The sequence below is a fragment of the Manacus vitellinus genome, unplaced genomic scaffold (assembly GCF_001715985.3).
Source record: "Manacus vitellinus isolate BGI_N305 unplaced genomic scaffold, ASM171598v3 scaffold_0_pilon, whole genome shotgun sequence".
Lineage (NCBI taxonomy): Eukaryota > Metazoa > Chordata > Aves > Passeriformes > Pipridae > Manacus > Manacus vitellinus.
The window spans coordinates 42,792,038-42,809,285 of record NW_021938789.1 but is presented as its reverse complement, the minus strand read 5'-3'; the positions used below and the strand labels follow the sequence as shown (position 1 = coordinate 42,809,285).

The following is a 17,248-nucleotide window of genomic DNA, read 5'->3' as shown; positions in this document are numbered from 1 at the left end:
TGTTGAATGTCTGCTCCATTGAAGCCAGTCTTAAACTTCCTGAAGTGCAGCTAAACTAAACTTCTTGACTTAATGGCAGAGTACGTTTCTGTTAACGTTGCATGGTTTCTGGCTCAAAATCCTTGTGGAAAATAGTTAATGCATAATCTTCTAGCAAGATAATATAGGATACAATGTGTAGACTAGGTGTTGTCTGGTTTAATCCATTTCTAAACTTTTATTTCATTTGAAGACCTTAGAAAAATCAAACATTTGTCTGTCCGCAAACCACTTGACAGCTGTTAATTTATACACAATTATACAAGTGAATAGTTCCATAGATGTATTAGCATAAACTGAGCAGGTGCATGATACTCTGTCTGAGATACCAGGCCTTAGAGGAGTTTTGGCAAGCTTCACTTTAAGTCATGTTTATTAAATGGTTTGCCCCAAACCAGTTTTCTTTTTTTCACTATATTTCATGTAGTTGGTTAGGTGTATTATTATTTGACCTGGCACGATTTTTGAGACTGCATAGCCTTAGATATGTTTTTCTTTGTGAATCTAGTAACTCTTTACTTACCCTAACTTAAATGATCTAGGGCTTAATTTACTAGAAAAGTCAATAGGCTTGCTTCCATATGTTTTTCCATTTAGATTGTTTCTCCAAAATCAGGCATAGATTATCACATTTTACTGAAAAACATATCCTTGTCTCTGTCCTTCAGAAAAATATGCAAGTGTACCTTGTGTACTATGTGCAGTCTTAAAGAGTATTTGGACAAATCAAAGTGCTGGTGGGGAGAAACTTTAGGTGAAAATCTAAGGGGACAACAATAGCATGGCAGATGAAGGCCCCTAATGAGGTTGATTTCTGTGCTGTCCTTGAAGTGAACTTATACAGTGGAGGGATGAGAACTTGGAGAGCAAAGATGTATTATTTTTTTGAACTCTTGGGTTGGTAATCTAATTAGATTGACTAATTCAGAATTACTCTACTCCTGAGTTTTAAATATTGAGCCATGGTTGGCATATTGATAAGCATCTATTTTTCTGCATCGTGTGTTGTGATTGTAATATTTTAAGAAAAATTAATTCCAAACTTAATGTTTTAAGTAGACATCAGAAGTATTATATAAGGGATGCAGTATTGTGACAAACTTCGTATTTCCTTATCAAGTTAAAAAACCTCAACTCACATACATACCTGCCTGTATATGGGAGAGCTGAATAAGAGACATAATCTCAAGTATTTTTAATTCTGAATACCAGAGTTCTTTATTTATAATGTATTAGTATGCCAAATAAAGGTATGAAGACTGAAAAGTAATGTATTGATTTTTTTAAAATATTAAAAAAATAAGTATCGAAACAAGTGATGGATTTAAAAAATGAGTAGTCTTTCTTAAGGACCAGAAAATGTGAAAGAAGGTTTTTGAAGAAATGGCTCATTACAGTTAAGTGTTCTGGTATAGAAATGGACTTTGAAGATACAGATATTTGTAATAAAATTGCATATATCTTCTGTTTGTCCTTTTTCCCTAATTTTGATGGGCTGTTGGCCTACAATGTTATTGGATACTATTTGTGGGGAGTGGACAATACAGATGCTGTGACATATTATTTAGTATGGATATGGTATTGTAGGAGTCCAAACAGATGCTGGGAAGATTAATGTAACACTAGGTCCACTGTCTTCAGAGATCTCTCTCTGCTGGGAGGATTGTTTGTACCATCGACACCACTGTCCCCAAAGATGCTGCGGACACTAAGAACGTCAGGCATCCAGGCACCACTGTCCCAGCAGATTCTGAAGAGCTTAAGAGCTGCTAATGGAAAAGTTTTATGTAACACAGATAGCTCTGTCTTGTCCAGAATAGGCTTTGTTTGAAAGATATTTCTTAACTATACTGAAACCCGACTGTTCTAGTGAACCTCCAGAACATTAATAACCGCAAGTCTGTCCTTTACAAGGATCCCTGTTTAAGTTATCACTGTTTTTCTTCTCCAGAATAGATCTTGTAGGGATATGGGTAATACAAAGAATAAAGTACTTACCATTATAGTTTTGGAAGTCTACTTTATAGCTGTTGATAGGAATTTTAATAGGACCAAACTGTGTACTAAAACTAAATCAGCTTTAGGAAAACCTGTTACTTACCCATTTAGCTAACATATATATATATATATAGTATCTGTAATACTGCTGTGCCTTCAGGACATCCTTGTAGTTGCTGAGTAAAACTTCCTGCCTCACTGTGTGGTAAGTGGGTCCTCTTGTTTAATCTGATGGCATAAAAAAATATACTGAGGTCTAGTCTGTTTTACAGGTGAAGAAATAGTTTGTCTGAGTATCTGAAGCTGTTGAGTTAATCATAATGGCTCTTATTGAAATAGTGTTCAGGTCTAGAACCTCAAACAAATAATTCTGGAGCATGATTACCTAGGAAAACTTGACTTCATTCTGACAAGGGAATTTTATAGTAAAAAAGCACATATTCAGTTATATAATTTTGCAGATAAAATAGTTTCTCAGATGTGTAACCCTAGAATGGGAGAACATCCTGTGCATTTAAAGGTATCTGAATGAGAAAGCAGGTGTCTTGTTGTCATTTACCCTCCCCAGTTGATGCAGGTTAACTTGCAACTGCTGTGTACAAATTGCAACGACATCCCTCTTATTCTTTATAGTTCCTAAACAAAATTGAAGTTGCTGCTGTCAATGGACCCGTGAGGATTCCGGAGTCTGAGCTTTGCAGCCGCATGTTGCAATGTTTTCCTGTTCCTGGCTTTTAGAGTTCATCTCGTCCTGCTTCCTACTGTAGTCTTCTGGTTTTTTTTTTTCTTTATATATTGAGATTTCCTTAGGCTGAATCGTACTAGAATCCTGTGCAATGCAGTAAGCTTGACACTAAGCTTTGCAATGGTTTTGTGTGCGTGTGGTTTCCGATGCAAAGTAGATCAGGGGTTTTACACCTATTCTTCCTTGAGGAAATGCTGACCCTCTTGGGTGCAGCACTGAATGTTTTGAGAAGTTGCAAGGGTGAAGTTTTAAGTGCTAATACGGATTAAATCCATATTAGTAAAAAAAATCCAAAATTAGTATGTTTATTCAGTTTTTGTTTTTATGAAAGTTCTGATAACAAAGTGTCACTGTGAGCTTTAGCAAAACTTACTGGAGTTTGCCTATGTAGAGTGTAACTTACAGAAGAGCGAGGTGTGGGGTTTTGGGTTTTTTTGGCTTGTTCATAGATCAGTGATGTTCATACCTCTAATACTAGAACTTGAATGTAGTTGTTTTTCTTTTAAAAATTTCAGTAAACTATAAAATAAATGGGAGTTTAACCCTATTAGAGTGCAAAAATCTGTCCAGCCTCAAAGAACAAGCCTCTGGCAGAGCCTGTCTAGAACCTGAGTCTTGTAAGACCTATCTTAGAACCCTAAGCAAAAGGTTTTCCTTTACTGAAGGACTATTACAAGTGGTTTGGCATGTTACTTCCCCAATATAGCTTTAGTAGAACACTTGCATCTGTAAAAGTCCTTTATTAAGAAGTCACCTGCTTTCAGTGCTTGTTTTTTCGTGTTAAAATATGTTTGCATTTCTTAATTTTTCTCTTTTTAGAGTTTGTGATCTGCTTAGCCTCCTAAGATCTCAAACTGTTGTGTGATGAGTGCTGAATGACTTCTCTCAATTAGTTTCAGTCATGTGAAATGTACATAACAGTGACAAAATGTTTACTTATGCACACACCCAAGTTCCTGCTTATGTTCCCTCTAGTGCTGGTTAGTGGAGCAGATCTAAATAAGAAGACAGTCTCCAGACTTTTTTCCAGTTCCAGCCATGATATGCTTATGTCTTATCCAAGAAACTGAATTCAATTCTGTATGCTCCATTTAAGATTCTGAGTTACTGCTAAATCAGAAATAATGAGACAGACTCCTTATTTAGGTGACATAATTTGCTGGAGAGAAGCTGCAGCAGTAGAGAAGGTTGTGCCTCATAGTCATTAATTCTGTATTCCATCTGGAGGGGCACAATATAATCCTATAGCTTGTTGATGGTTCTAGTACACATCTACAGTAATTACTGCTTTTTTTTTTTAACTTCCCCCCACATCAACCTTGTAAATGGAAACAGCACTTGCTGCCTGTGGATGCTCTATAAGGGTGCCAAATACCACTGCCCTGTCTTGATTTGATACTGAACACAGATTATATTGAAACAAACTGTTCCCATCAGTGCCATTGCCTCAAAAGGACATTTTAAAAGCTGGAATGCTGTGTAACTGTCTTAACAGTGCTAAAACAACACAATGTAGGATTCTGTTTCATCCTCTGTCAGCTGTTCTGGTTCAAATTTATGTATTACAATTTCAGTAAAGAACCAAAAGCATTTCAACTGAAATTCTGAAAGCACTTTGTTATGTTTTGGTCTGGGGTTTTTTTTGTGTAATACTGAGAGAAATTAATTGTTATGATTCTACTTTAGTTCATACTATTAGTTTTTCTGGTTACTTACCTACTTCAGGAGTGTATATAAACTATCAATATGTTGTAGCTTAAAAAGTTTACTCGTGTTACTTTTGGCTCCTATGTATTTGGAGCCTGCAAAAGTCCTACCAAAGCCTGTGTCTTTTCCTGTCTTCATAATACTGTACTAACTTGTAAGAATGCAATGTAAGACTTCTTTACAGTGGCAGTCTCAGAACTATGAGCTTGTCTTCATTTGATTTCACTCAGGTTTTGTATGTTGAGTGTGACTTGACAAGAGTTCATTCCTTTCTTCTGGCATACCACCTTAGTCTTGCAGAGGCCAAAACTTGGTTCTACTTAATAAGTAACAAGGTCCATTTAATACACTTCCTTAAGCTGCAGTTACTGAAGTGCAGATGCTCAGTCTGCTGTGCTTTTCACAGAATTGTTTGCAAATTGTTTTGAAAGCATATGTATACTTTGCACGTAGATATGGGGAGTGATTTTAAAATTCTGGAAAAAAAAAAAACCAGTCAACTCCACTTGATGTGGAACATGTGCCAGAAAGCTATAGGTGGTCCTCCAAAGTGAAGCTGTGTTTATTTCTGTCCTGTGAGAGAGAACATTGACTGAAATGGTTTGAATCCTTTATTGACTATTAAAAGTGCTCATGCACTAAAATAGAAAGAACAACTCTTCAGTGTTTTTGTTTTCCTAGAAATATGTTAACTTTCATGATGGACTTCAGTCTTGAGAGGAAGGGCTGTGGCATCCTGTTTGGCTCTGAAGCAAGAAATATTAAAGGCATTGCTCCTTCCAAGGTGCCAGAGTGAATTTGGAAGTCTAATATTAAGACAACTTACTGAAGAGTTGAGTGTTACAGGTTTAAACTTCTGTCCACTGCAGTGACTGTATCCTGAATTTTCAGGCTATTCAGAATTCATCATCTTAGCAATATTTACCACCCTGCAACTGAGTATTACACTTGCTATATAGCTGAATGGCGAGTGCTTTCTAATGAGGATAGTTTTTTTGGTTGACCTTTTTTGTGTGTTTTGTGGTAACCATGGTCATTAGCTTCCTCTATGCAGGCCTTAAAAAAAAAAAAGCTTAGCTATTTTCATATGCGCAAGCAGGCATAAGTATTATGATAAGTAGTCATTTCTTCTGTGTGGAACAAATGGACTGTGTAAAAGTAGGGTGGAGTAATATGTATCTCTGTGGTAAAATTCAGGAACTTGTACTGACTTTTAAATTTAGTAAGATGAATGCTGACCAGCCATGGAACAAGGCACAATACATGTCAAATAGCAAAGCTCAAGTAGTTAGGCTAAATTTCAGCTCTAAAAAAATATAAGTATGTACATTTCTTGCTCTAAAAGTATTTTTCTTTGTGTTTGGGATTTTTTTAAAGCATAGTTCTACGGATTGTAGGAAAGTTGTGTACACAACTTTCTAGTCACTGATCAGTCTGAACAAGATAAGTAACTGCCTGGCTTAGTTTTACTGTGCAGAATGAATGTTCCCATAAACAGTTTCTGGCTTGGTTTCTTTTTTATCCTTTTTCCTTAATTTGGATTAGGAGAAAGTTTAGTATAAACTATTAAACATCATATGGTTTGACTAAACTCTTTAGCTCTCTTACATTTGAGGAGCTCAGTGAAGTTAAAATTGGACACTATTCCCCTTCAAAGGCCTGGAGGGCAGAGGAGAGTGGCAGGAAAGCAGAAACTCTCTGCTCCGTGGTGCTGTATTAAGGACAAACACTAGAACCATGTTGTTCTACCTTGTCCACAGCGTTTTTTGAGTGTGCATGCATGTATGCTTTCTTCCTGTTCTCCGTCTGCATCGTGTTGTAGTGGAATCAGACACAAAGCTTTTAGCACTGCAAGCCTTTCTAGAGCATGTGTTGGGGGCAATACAGTTTAGTCCAGGTTTGACTGTGTGTAACATGCAGAAAAAGTTCTTTCTTACCAAAGTAGTCTGTATTGCAATTACAAGAATGGCTACAAAGAGGAATATTGTACTTAGGCCTCCATAACTTGCCCAAAGAACCACTATCTTGATTAATCTTCCGTGACACTTGCTATTATGAAAGTGCTCCTTCTGATGTTAACAGTTTGTGTTACTGTGCAGGTGTTAGACTGATACTACATAGCTTATAATTTGGTCGTGCATTGCTGAGAATGTAACATGAAAAATGTACTGCCACATGCATTTATAGTGATATTCTATAGTGTTTTCAACTAGAATCAGGTAACAAGCCTTTGTCCTTTCATCAAAAAGCTTGTAAACTGCAGAACACAGCATTTTTGTTGTTGTCTGTTTGTAATAGTGTGATTCAATGGAGTAAAAGACATTCTTAGGGGACAGAAAATGTATTGTTATGTAAGGTGACTTTTTTTGTCTTGTTACTATTATGACTGTTCTAAAGCATTGGTTCCACACCTTTCACCTCCTCTTTTCATGAGTTCAATAGGTCTAGGGCCGTTCATAGATTGAGTTAAAAAACAAAGGCAGCCTCTGCTTTTTTTTTTTTCGTCATTTCATAATTCGAGGCATGTGAATTGGAAGTGCATGCATACCTAGACAGTCCTCTCCACTCTCTTAGTTTATAATTTCTTGGGCATTGTTTGAACTATGAAGTGGCTGCTGCTTGTTACTCAGCTAAATCTCACCATCTTTGACATAAGCTCATTATGAGTAAAATGCCGGACTTAGTCTGAGGGAACATATCAAAATGTTTTGCCCAAAGCAAATCTGTGTGGGTAATTGAAGGCATGTAGACCTGATGTACCCATGAATTAACCAATACCTTAGCTCAACAGGACCTTCCTCCTGTGGATGTCAAGGCACCAAAACTAGTTAATTAATTTTGGCCTAGTGTTTAATGTATAGCCTGATGTAACTTAAGTCTAGCCTCATCTGAGAGGACTTTCATGTCTCTGTTTCCCTCTTAGCCAGGCAGCTAGAGAGTGATTGCCCATGGGGTATGTTTGCAGTTAACCAAGCTGTGTTTTGAGTAGATCTTCACATTGGTACATATCAAAGAACATGTAACCTCTTATCTGACAGTATACTAGAGAAAGTCTGTAGGTGTATGAGCACCCTCTTGTCTTATGTTATTCTGCCTTCTGTATCTGTGATGAAAATATACAGTTAAACTGAATAGTAAGCTATTCCTGGTTTTTTGTTTGGTTTTGGTAGGGTTTTTTGTTTGGTGTTTGTTGGTTTTGGTTTTTTATAATTGCCTGCTATGAAGTCTGCACGTTAGCTCAAATATTGAGGGTTAGTAGCAACTCAGATTCCTCCTGGAAAGTGTCTCAATATGTGTGCATGAATATTCAGTGTTCTGATGTCTGAACATGCTTAAGAAACTTTTCTGTGAATTTTTATCCTGGATGCTTCAGGTGACTGCCCTGACTGATTCCTTGCAGAGTAAGAGATCACAGCTTATGCTGTTGTCGCATAGAAACAGAGTTGAATGGGTGTCAATTCTGTCTAAACCTGTTTCATAAGTCTTACTGTCAGGCATGAGAAAACTTTGGAAAGCAGAATCCTTTTCAGACTAGGGTAGTTACTCTGTTGGAATTGAACTGTCAGAGTTGAATACATAACTTTGAGTGTACACTTTAGTAAAGCTGTCCTAGAAATGTAGGAAGAAACATTTTTGGCTTTGGCAAATGCCTTTACTCAAAAAATGTGGTACTTCTTTTCTTTTTATGACCCACACATCTGAGTATTTAATACTTATGCTCACAATGTGCATTATCTTAAAAGGTAATCAGATTTGCTCAGAGCTGGACCTGATTTTGGGGCTGACTTTTTACTGGTCTTTGCTGGAATGCTAACACTGCTGTGTAGAAAACCTGTTTCTTGTGTGTTCTTTGACTTGCATGAGACATGGAGCTCATCTGAGAAGTTTCAGGGATAATACAGTTGCTGTAGGGCATAGATTCTGCTTCTGAAGGTCTTACAAATTGCATTAGAATTGATAGCTTATCTTATGGTAGAACAGCATTTTGCATTCCTTGTGATATAAAGACTTTTTTTAGACAGTTTTTTTAATTTTTAAAAAGTTAAAGTATTAGGAAGGGGAAAAAATAGATTTGCTCTGGGACTTCAGATAAATTTCTTTTGTTCTTTTCCAGTTGAACACTTAGTTCTCTTCTTAGACTTTTGTAACTGATCACGTGGAATTAGTTGATTCACAACCTAGTTACTGTACACCATGGTTACTTAGCACACATTCACAACATCACTGGTCTCAGTAAGTCTAGAGATGGGACTGACTTTATTGTCTGAAACAGGTTTGTCAGCTGCAGTTCTGACTGGGGAACAGTTTATAGAATCTGCTTGTCTTTCCACATTTCAGCTAGTCTACATGACACCTCTTCATGTCCTCCCTTTGTCTTTCTAAATCAGTGTGTCTATAGATGTCTGCTGGACATGAGACAAGAATGCTATGAAATGCTTTTTGAATAATTTTTATAAAATGTTTTTTATTTTATAATAGAGCTTATTTTAAAATTATTATAAGCTTAGGACCTTGCGAGAAAATGTGACCAAGAATTATTAAATATATTTGGAAATAACTTTTTTCTGAATGTCCTTTTTGAAACATCTTGTTTGATCACACGTTCTTTTCTTCCTCCCCAGGTTTTTCATGGACTGTAACACAAAGGTCAGAACTAGACTTAGGTTCTAGCTTGTGGTGTTTTTTTTACTGTGGAAATACTCTTGACTCAAAATTTAATGACAGTAGTGTTACTTAAATAAACGGCAAGTAAACAGTGTTCAGCTGCAGCATGCTGTGCAACTGATATAAATGCCATTTAGCAGGCAGTTTGATTGGCCAGCTTGTATTTCCACTTTACGTTCAGGCTTGATTGGTTTGAGTGAACATTTGCTTTCCTATACTTCTAAAGATAGCAGGTTCAGTGAGGACTAGAAGCCTCCCTTGATCATAAAAGGTAGTTTATGGCGTGGAAGGTACTACCTGAGGTATGTGATGCAGTGTAATATAAATCATTCTATTTAGATTGAGAGCAACCTCAGTACTTTCACACCGGGTTTTACCAGTTGATAGGATAAGGTCAATGTAATGCTGGTCATTAGACTGTTAATTTCATTTGAACCCTTTTAGTTATGCTGTGTGTGAATGGATAAGGTGTTACAAAGCAGTTGTCTGATGTTACAATGAAAGGATCTAATGAAGGCTTTTTAGGAGTAATGCTGAAGATAGTACTCAGCTGTTTTCTTGCAGAAATAGTAAGTGGGAATTCAAGCATCACTAACTTCCTTCTTTAAATCCTTTCTCACTAACTTGGATCTTCATATCCTTCTTAAAAGCTTTAAAGAAAGCGATAAAATTTTCAAACAATTAGGTGAGAAGGGGAAGGAAAATAAATTAAAGCACTGGCATGAATGGTGAAAGCCTCCATGTTGAGTGTCATGAGTGGCTTGGCATAAAGGAATTTCGTTATTGCAGTGGTATTCAATACAGGGTTGTTCTTACCAAAGGCTGTAGTTTAGCAGGGAATAATGAAGAGAGGCTTGAATTATTCTGGAGATGTTGTTTAGTTAAGTTCTGAGGTAAATAATAGTTCTGTAAGAGACAGTAAAAACCACATTAATAGTATTCTTGTCCTCTCTTTCTGATCTGTAGGGCGAGGCTGAAATGGAGATAGCAAAATGTCTGAGGTATTACAGAAAGATTTTGGATTATAACTGTAATTATTTTCTACTGCTGTCCCACTGTTACCATCTTCTTGGAAAATTTTTTTAACAATGATACCCTGTGTTGTGGGGAGATAGTGTGCCAGGCAGGAGGAGTGATTATACTAAGGAAAGGAGTGTTCTGTTTGTCAGTCTGTGGCAGAAATGAAAATGAAGAAGGAAGTGTTGAAGGGCATAGTACTTAAGTGTTTAGTATTTAAAGTTAAACAGTGTCTTCCCTGACAAATTAAATAATATAAAAAAGAAATGTTTTTTCTTGTCAGCATAATGTGGAAAGTATTTTCTTCTATTAATAGAAAATTTTGAGCTAATGGAATACTTGAACAAGTTCAAGGAAGACCATGGGACTGCACTGGAAGCTTAGGTTGTGATGCCCTTTTTTTTTTTTTAACTATGTAGTACTTAAAGTTGATGCATAGAACTTCAGTGAAAAACCCAGTTACATATAGGAAGCTTGATATAATTTTGGTTGTTGCAAACTGGAAGCTTGAAGAGTATGTATAAAGATTCCTTTGCTGTTCTCACCCTCAATGTAAACATCTGTAGACCGATCATGGTACTTGCCAAAAGTTGCTCAGTAGTCTTAACTTCTTGTTGTTAAAATTAAATTTACCTGATTTTAGTTATGAAAGTGTGGCAACAAAAGCTGTGCGAGGGGGGGAAAAAGTGGGAGGGAACCATCTAGTGTGTGAGCTGGATGTAGATTTGGGTGTCAGAGCCTGTAAACAAACAGCTTGAAAGAGGGATCTGTGTATTCTCATCCCTGTTTGATTGGGTGTGCTGACTGTGATATGAAAGCCTTACGCTGTTGCTGCTTGGTGGTGGGTGTGCTTGCAAACCAGTGGTTGTGGCAAGAAGGTAGAGGAGAAGACTGAAATAGGGACCAGATCATGTTTCATGATGAGTTTTAATTAATCTATGTGTTCACTGTCAGCGATAAATGATGTGTGATGTCTGTATCATCCCTCTTAACTAGTATTCATAAAGCTTTCCGGGCAACTACATCAGAGTTGAGCAAGTTGAAAACTATCTGAGTTTTTAGGGGGAAGAGAAAAGAAGTTATTCAGTGATTCTTTCCTGACCTGTTTTGACAGTTTATAATGTGCTAGACTTCAATGGTTTATCCTCTATGCCAACACTAGATCAGGATACCCTGAGACAAAGGTGTGGGTAGATATTAGTGTTTCTGAAAGGGGATGTTTTCATTGCTTGAGCCTCTGAACATAGTAAGCGTTGCTGCTATGTAGAGAGTCACAACTTGTAATGTGCCAGTTGAACTGAGGGGTATGTGAAACCAGCTTATAGTATGATACTAATCGGTTTTAAATATACCCTGTCCTAAGAATTCCTGTGGGGTCTTTCTGCTATCACTAGATGAGGATTACAGTTAATGGTTGTCTCTTTACTGTTGTGTGCTTTGCAAGGGTTACTGTCTGTTTCAGGCTTCCTTTAAATGTGAGTTATGAGGTACGAGCCTCTGAGTATACCTCAGAGCTAAAATAGCTTTTCTCTGGATTGTGCAACTTGTGCATGTATTTCTTATTACTGCTAATATTGTAAAATGCTTGCAGATTTAAGCAATTACTGTCCTCTCACTGTAAACTTTTAGGAAGAGGGGTTTTGCTGCAGGAAATATATTAGAATCTTCTCATAAATGTGACCCCTTATTTTTGTGTTGGCACTCCTGCTTTTTGGGAGTAGCATAGGGAAAAAATTTGACAGGCATTATCATCTTAATAATTACCCAAATATTTGTAGGATGTATTGCTGATAAATTTACAGAGTATGTAACTTCCTCTTCTAGCTGCCTGATGGCTGATAAGCTGTAGCACAGTCATTTTAAAGCGCACATTAGTCACTGTGGTTCCTCACCACCCTGTACTGAAAGTGGTGACTAATCTCTCAGTCTGACTTTCCATTAAGAAGTGCAAACTTTACCCTCGGTAACTAGGTGGAGGATTTCACAAAACAGCTAGAAGAGATGTGGGGCATCAGATGTGCTGCTAGGTTCTCAACAAATATTGAGACCTTGCTCTCCATGAGAAGAATCTTGCTTTGGATGGTGCCTCTTCAATAATGTCTGTAAAGCTATAGCAGAATTAAAGTGATTAGCAGTCAGATGCCAACATGCTACATAAAAGCCTGATCCAGAGGTTTATTTTGGCACTCTGGCATCATTCTGCCTGATGAGACTGAGGTAGTACAGTAACTTCCACACTTTGTACAGTGTTTATAATAGTCTTTTCTAACAAATAGAAAAAGGTCAGAATCCCAATGGTTTTTGCAGTGTTACAGAATATGCAGTGATAGAGCACCTTTTTTACCTTTATTCAAAAGCAGCTGATTTGGAGTTAAAGTATCACTTCAGGTTAGCAGGCTTTTCTGTACAGATCTGAAATACTGAAACAGTCTCATTTTGAAGAGTATGGGTTGAGTAGGAAGAAGACTTATTCTCAATCTCATATTTTGGAGTGGAGAAGGGAGTCTTTAAGCTTTTGGAAGAAGGTCAATATTTCTTTTGAAATTTTGAAATATTTCTGTTGAAAAGAGGTTTAGCAATGTGCATTAATAGTGAAGGTAGCCAACACTCCCCTGAGCTGTATTTAATAGGAGCATAGCTGTTATTTACAGGGAACTGATTACTCCTCTCTGCTCAGTACTACTTAGCAGTGTCTAGAATATTGTATCTCGTTTTGGGTCCTTGATCCGGGGAAAACATAAACTGGCAACAAGCCCAGCACAGGGACTGTCAGGGTGGTCAGGAGGCTGGAGCACAGGCCCTGTGAGGGAAGGCTGGAGGAGCCTCAGTTGCTTCAGCCTGAAGAGCAGGCCCAGAGGGACCTGACAGCGGCCCCTGCATACCTGCAAGGAGGCCATTGGGAACATTGAGGCCAGGCTCTTCATAGTGGGGGGGAGAGGAGATACAAAGGCTGTAACTTGTAATAAGAAGTAGATACAAACCCAGTAGATTTAATCATAAAAGCAAACAGAACCCCCCCCAAAACAAGAAAAATAACCCTCCAGCTTTCACTGTGAGAACAACCTTGCAGTGGAACAGACTGTCTGGGGAGGTTGTGAATCTTTGTAGGCATTAAAAGTACAGCTGGATTGAAGCCCTGAGGAACCTAATGTGAGTCATTGCTGTTCCTGGCCAGAGGCCCAGAGACCTCCTGAGATTTCTTCTAACCTGAATTATTCTGTTCATTCTTTGGTTCTACAGATGACTGACCATTCTCAAAGCCTTTGTTTTAGAAAACACTGTTAGTCTGCAAATAAACTGACTTTGTTTATGCCATATACATGTGGATTATTTCCAGAACGAGTTACCATAGCACTAAAAGGTACCAAATATTTGCCATTTCACAGCTATTGTGACCTTGGTTCTTAAAAGATAAGGTGATAACCACAAGGAAAATCTAAGCCTGTCATGGTGTCAAGATTTGAAGTACCTTTAAAGGGCATCAGACTCTTAATTACCAAATATAATCCTTTGGAGTCTGAGGACCAAGCAGTTGAAGATTTTGAAGATGCCTTCATGCAATTAAAGCAAACCTACTCAGCAGTGTTCAAAATGACAAAAGAACTCAAAGGTTTTGTTGTTTTTTTTGTTTTTTTTTTTCTTTCCTGTGCTTCCTGAGGTAGTTGCTGGGGCCAGGTTGGATGGGGGTTTGAGCACTCAGTCTAGTGGAAGGAGGGTTGGTACTAGATGATCTTTAAGGGCCCTTTCAGCCCAAACTATGAATATGAATATGGTGCTATGAGAGGGTTTTTTGCGCTTTTTGGGACATACTGTTTTAGAAACCTGCCATTGCTGTGGAACACACTGAATACTGAATTGCCAGGAAAGTGGAAGCTTTTTACTATTAAGAGGTATGAAGAAATAGAATTCCATAGGACTGGTAAAGCTTGGTTTGCACAAATAGATAAACTATAGCCTTGAAGCTTTTCTCCTCTGTTTAGGCAAGTGTAGGAATTTAGTCCTTTGGTACATTAGTAATCATAAGTGAGAGAATTGCAAAATCCTTCTATTGAGGTAGAGGGAGTAACTGCTCTATTTCTACTTCTGAAAAGAATTTTGTACAAGGTAAGTAGTTAATGCTTTTTATAAAAGTTAGCATTTATTGCAAGTGATAATGTGAGGATAATCTCAGTTCTGAGGGCATTTGAATGAATGGTACTTCTATGATACAGCTTTATCTTGCTCGTAACTCCTTAGCATCACATGAGCAAAAAATGTGTTGGCAGCTTATTACGGAATATAGATAAACTCGTAACTTTTAGATGAAGTCCAGTGTTTTATATATTGTAAGTATAAATAATTGTACAGGTCAAAGATTAACATAGCTCTGAAAATATTTTTACTGTAGGGAAATAGAAATCATAAGGAAACCTCTTAAACTCAATTCTGTTTCTGCATACCTGAATATACTTTAGTCAGATCTGGTTTAACAGTTGGTTATCTTTTGAGGGTTTTGGGTGGTGATGTGTGTTTGAGTTTTTTGGTTGGTTGGTTTTTTGTTTTGTTTTGGATTTCTCTCTTTCTCCCAGTTTTCTACATGCTGTGAGGTCTACATATGGCATGGAAGAAGGGATATGATAGAAATTAACTGAGACCTGGAATGCTTTCAGAAAGCATTCAGAAGTTAAAGAGAAACCCCTAAAAGCAAGTTTTTATTTGTTGCTGTCTAGGTAAGAGACATGTCCTGACTTCTTTTTTAGTTCTAGTCCCATAGATAGTCCTAAAAATTTGACTGAAGAAAATACAAGCTAGCTAACAGTTGTTTCCCAATAATTGTGATAAATGAGAGAACATTTGAGTATTTTTTTATTTGTAACCTCAAATTGTACTTTATTTACAGACTCTTTTTCTGCAGCTACCAAATACAAGAATATATTACAGCTGTATCAAATGTTGGAGCCAACCTTAACAAAAGTGAATGAGGCTTAAAAGCAGTGCTCCCTAGAAGTCTTTTGCATCTTGTATATGAAAGTGTAGCTTTCCTTAATGTCAGAATAGATCAGTCTTACTGTTTTGGTTACTCTTGTTCCAATAATACTGGAACAGCAGGTTAAGAACTGCTTATTTGGAAAGCCTGTGCAGATTGCGACTATTCAGTCCTTCATAAATTATAGAAATTAAAATATTTTGAGAAATGTTAATGTTTCAAATACTGTTTAAGAAAAACCAATATTCTGAACTAACTGTATGTGAAAATGACCTTTATATGGAAATCTGATGACTAACAAGCTAAATAAAACTCCTTGTTATTCTTGAGTTCTAGCATAAAGAACCAAATGTAGATGTACTTTCTTATGCTTGCCTCAAAGCTGTGCCCCCTGTCAACTATTTTCCTTTGAATGACAAATGGGGATGCAGAAAACTAAGGGAGCTATTTACATGGTAGCAAGTAGGAGCTCAGGATAAAAAGTTAGGACCCTTGCTCTTTTAGCATCTTTTTCATTCTTAAGATTTTCTTTGAAATATGTTGTTCCTTGAGGCAATTACAGCTTCTGCTGTAAAGCTGCTTGTTAAGAAGCTCTGCTTCTTGATGAGGTAACATCTATTTTTAGAAGGTATGGAAGTGGTTCCAAAAAGCAAATTTGTTCCTAATACCTGGGTGTATCCTTTATCAGAATTTTATTTATTCTTTTGGGTTACTTGGCCAGTTTCATGTGAGTTTGAGATTTCACCAGTAGCTCTTCCATATTTTAGAGCAATTTGGTTTGATTTTCAAACCCTAGACAATGGCAAGATGGCCAGATCTAAGCTGCATGGTAACTGAAGAATTCTAGGACCATCTCTTCTACTACACAGTTTATGGGCATCTCCTGGTTTTGATATGGGAACGTTTCAGGTTTGACAAAAGAATGAAATGGATATTTTACTTAAAGTAACAGAAGGACAACATGAAGATAAAAGGAACACACCCCTTACTGGTGTGTGAATGGGTATGTGAATTGGAGATGGGAACTTGGCAGAAAAACCTGTATACTTCTGGGGAGTTCCTCTCTCAGCCAGTAGCAGGGGATGATTAGGCTGTTGATGCTCTTGTTTGTCACTTCTCTGGCCAGTCAGATTGGTGGCAAGGGACTGAAAGCTTCAAGCAGAATGGGTTTTGGCTTTTTCATCAAGAGAGTTGCTAATTTCTTTTATAATATAGGAAAAACAGGTTGAAAATGTACTCTAAAGGGAAGCACTTATGTTCTTACCAATCCCTGATCAGATGATATGTAGCACCTTGAACTACCCATGTAAACAAACTTGACCACAGTATGCACTCTGCTTGAAATAATCCTGATGAGTCAGAAGTGATAGATCAATATGCCTTACAATCCATTTAAAAGTACCAGGAAGGAACACAATTTTTTTCTGCAAGCTGTAGCTATAATTGTTTTGCTTAATAAGTTAATGAGTTTTTATCAAAACATGAGTGCCACCCTGCTTTTTAGGTTCTTAGGTTATTGTTCATCTGTACTTCAGATGCTTTTTGGTCTTTAGGGCTTATGTGGATGTCATTAAACATCTGAAACTAAAATCTTCTTTTTACTTATGTCGCTAATGGTGTTAGGTATTTCTTGGGAAGAGATGGAAATAACTAAGGTTACTACTTATTGTGATGTTCTCGGTAAATGCATAATTCTAATAATGTTTCAACTGCACAGGATATAAAACTTACCAAGTGCTGCTGATCTCTGCTAAATGTAATGTTGAGAAGTAGGGTATTGACTTACTGGTGAATGCTAGGTGGGCACATTACAAAATGTAAGCAATTAAGTTGATTTTTTTTTTAATATACTGTTGCCTAAGTGTTCTGTCATGTGCTTAACTTTAGTAGACAGAGGGAATAGAAGAGTGTGTTAAGAAAAGGACTTGAGAAAGCTAACATGTTGTTCTACTACAATTTTAAATAAGGCTGTTTCTTTTGCAGATGCTCTAAAAAAGTATTTTTAGTTGTAAGAAACATCAGAGAGGTCATTGCCTGGCTGCTGGGTTAAATATTCTCTTTTCTTAGACATGCAGGGCTCACAGCATGATTGCTAAGAGGGGGGAAAAAAG

At 37.2% G+C, this 17,248-nt stretch overlaps 1 protein-coding gene across 5 annotated transcripts in view; it reads left to right on the top strand.

The window, feature by feature from the left end:
• SGMS2 (sphingomyelin synthase 2) overlaps positions 1–17,248 on the top strand; it is a 41,948-nt gene that overhangs the window by 5,515 nt on the left and 19,185 nt on the right. Inside the window, exon 2 of one of the 5 annotated variants that reach the window (XM_018072395.2) lies at positions 2,198–2,242. The exons of 3 other annotated variants lie outside the window; for them this stretch is intronic. The gene's annotated coding sequence lies outside the window, so the exon portion shown is untranslated. Of the gene's footprint in view, positions 1–2,197; positions 2,243–14,753; positions 14,881–17,248 lie in introns of those variants that run through there. One more of the 5 variants, XM_018072380.2, reaches the window with a different exon arrangement.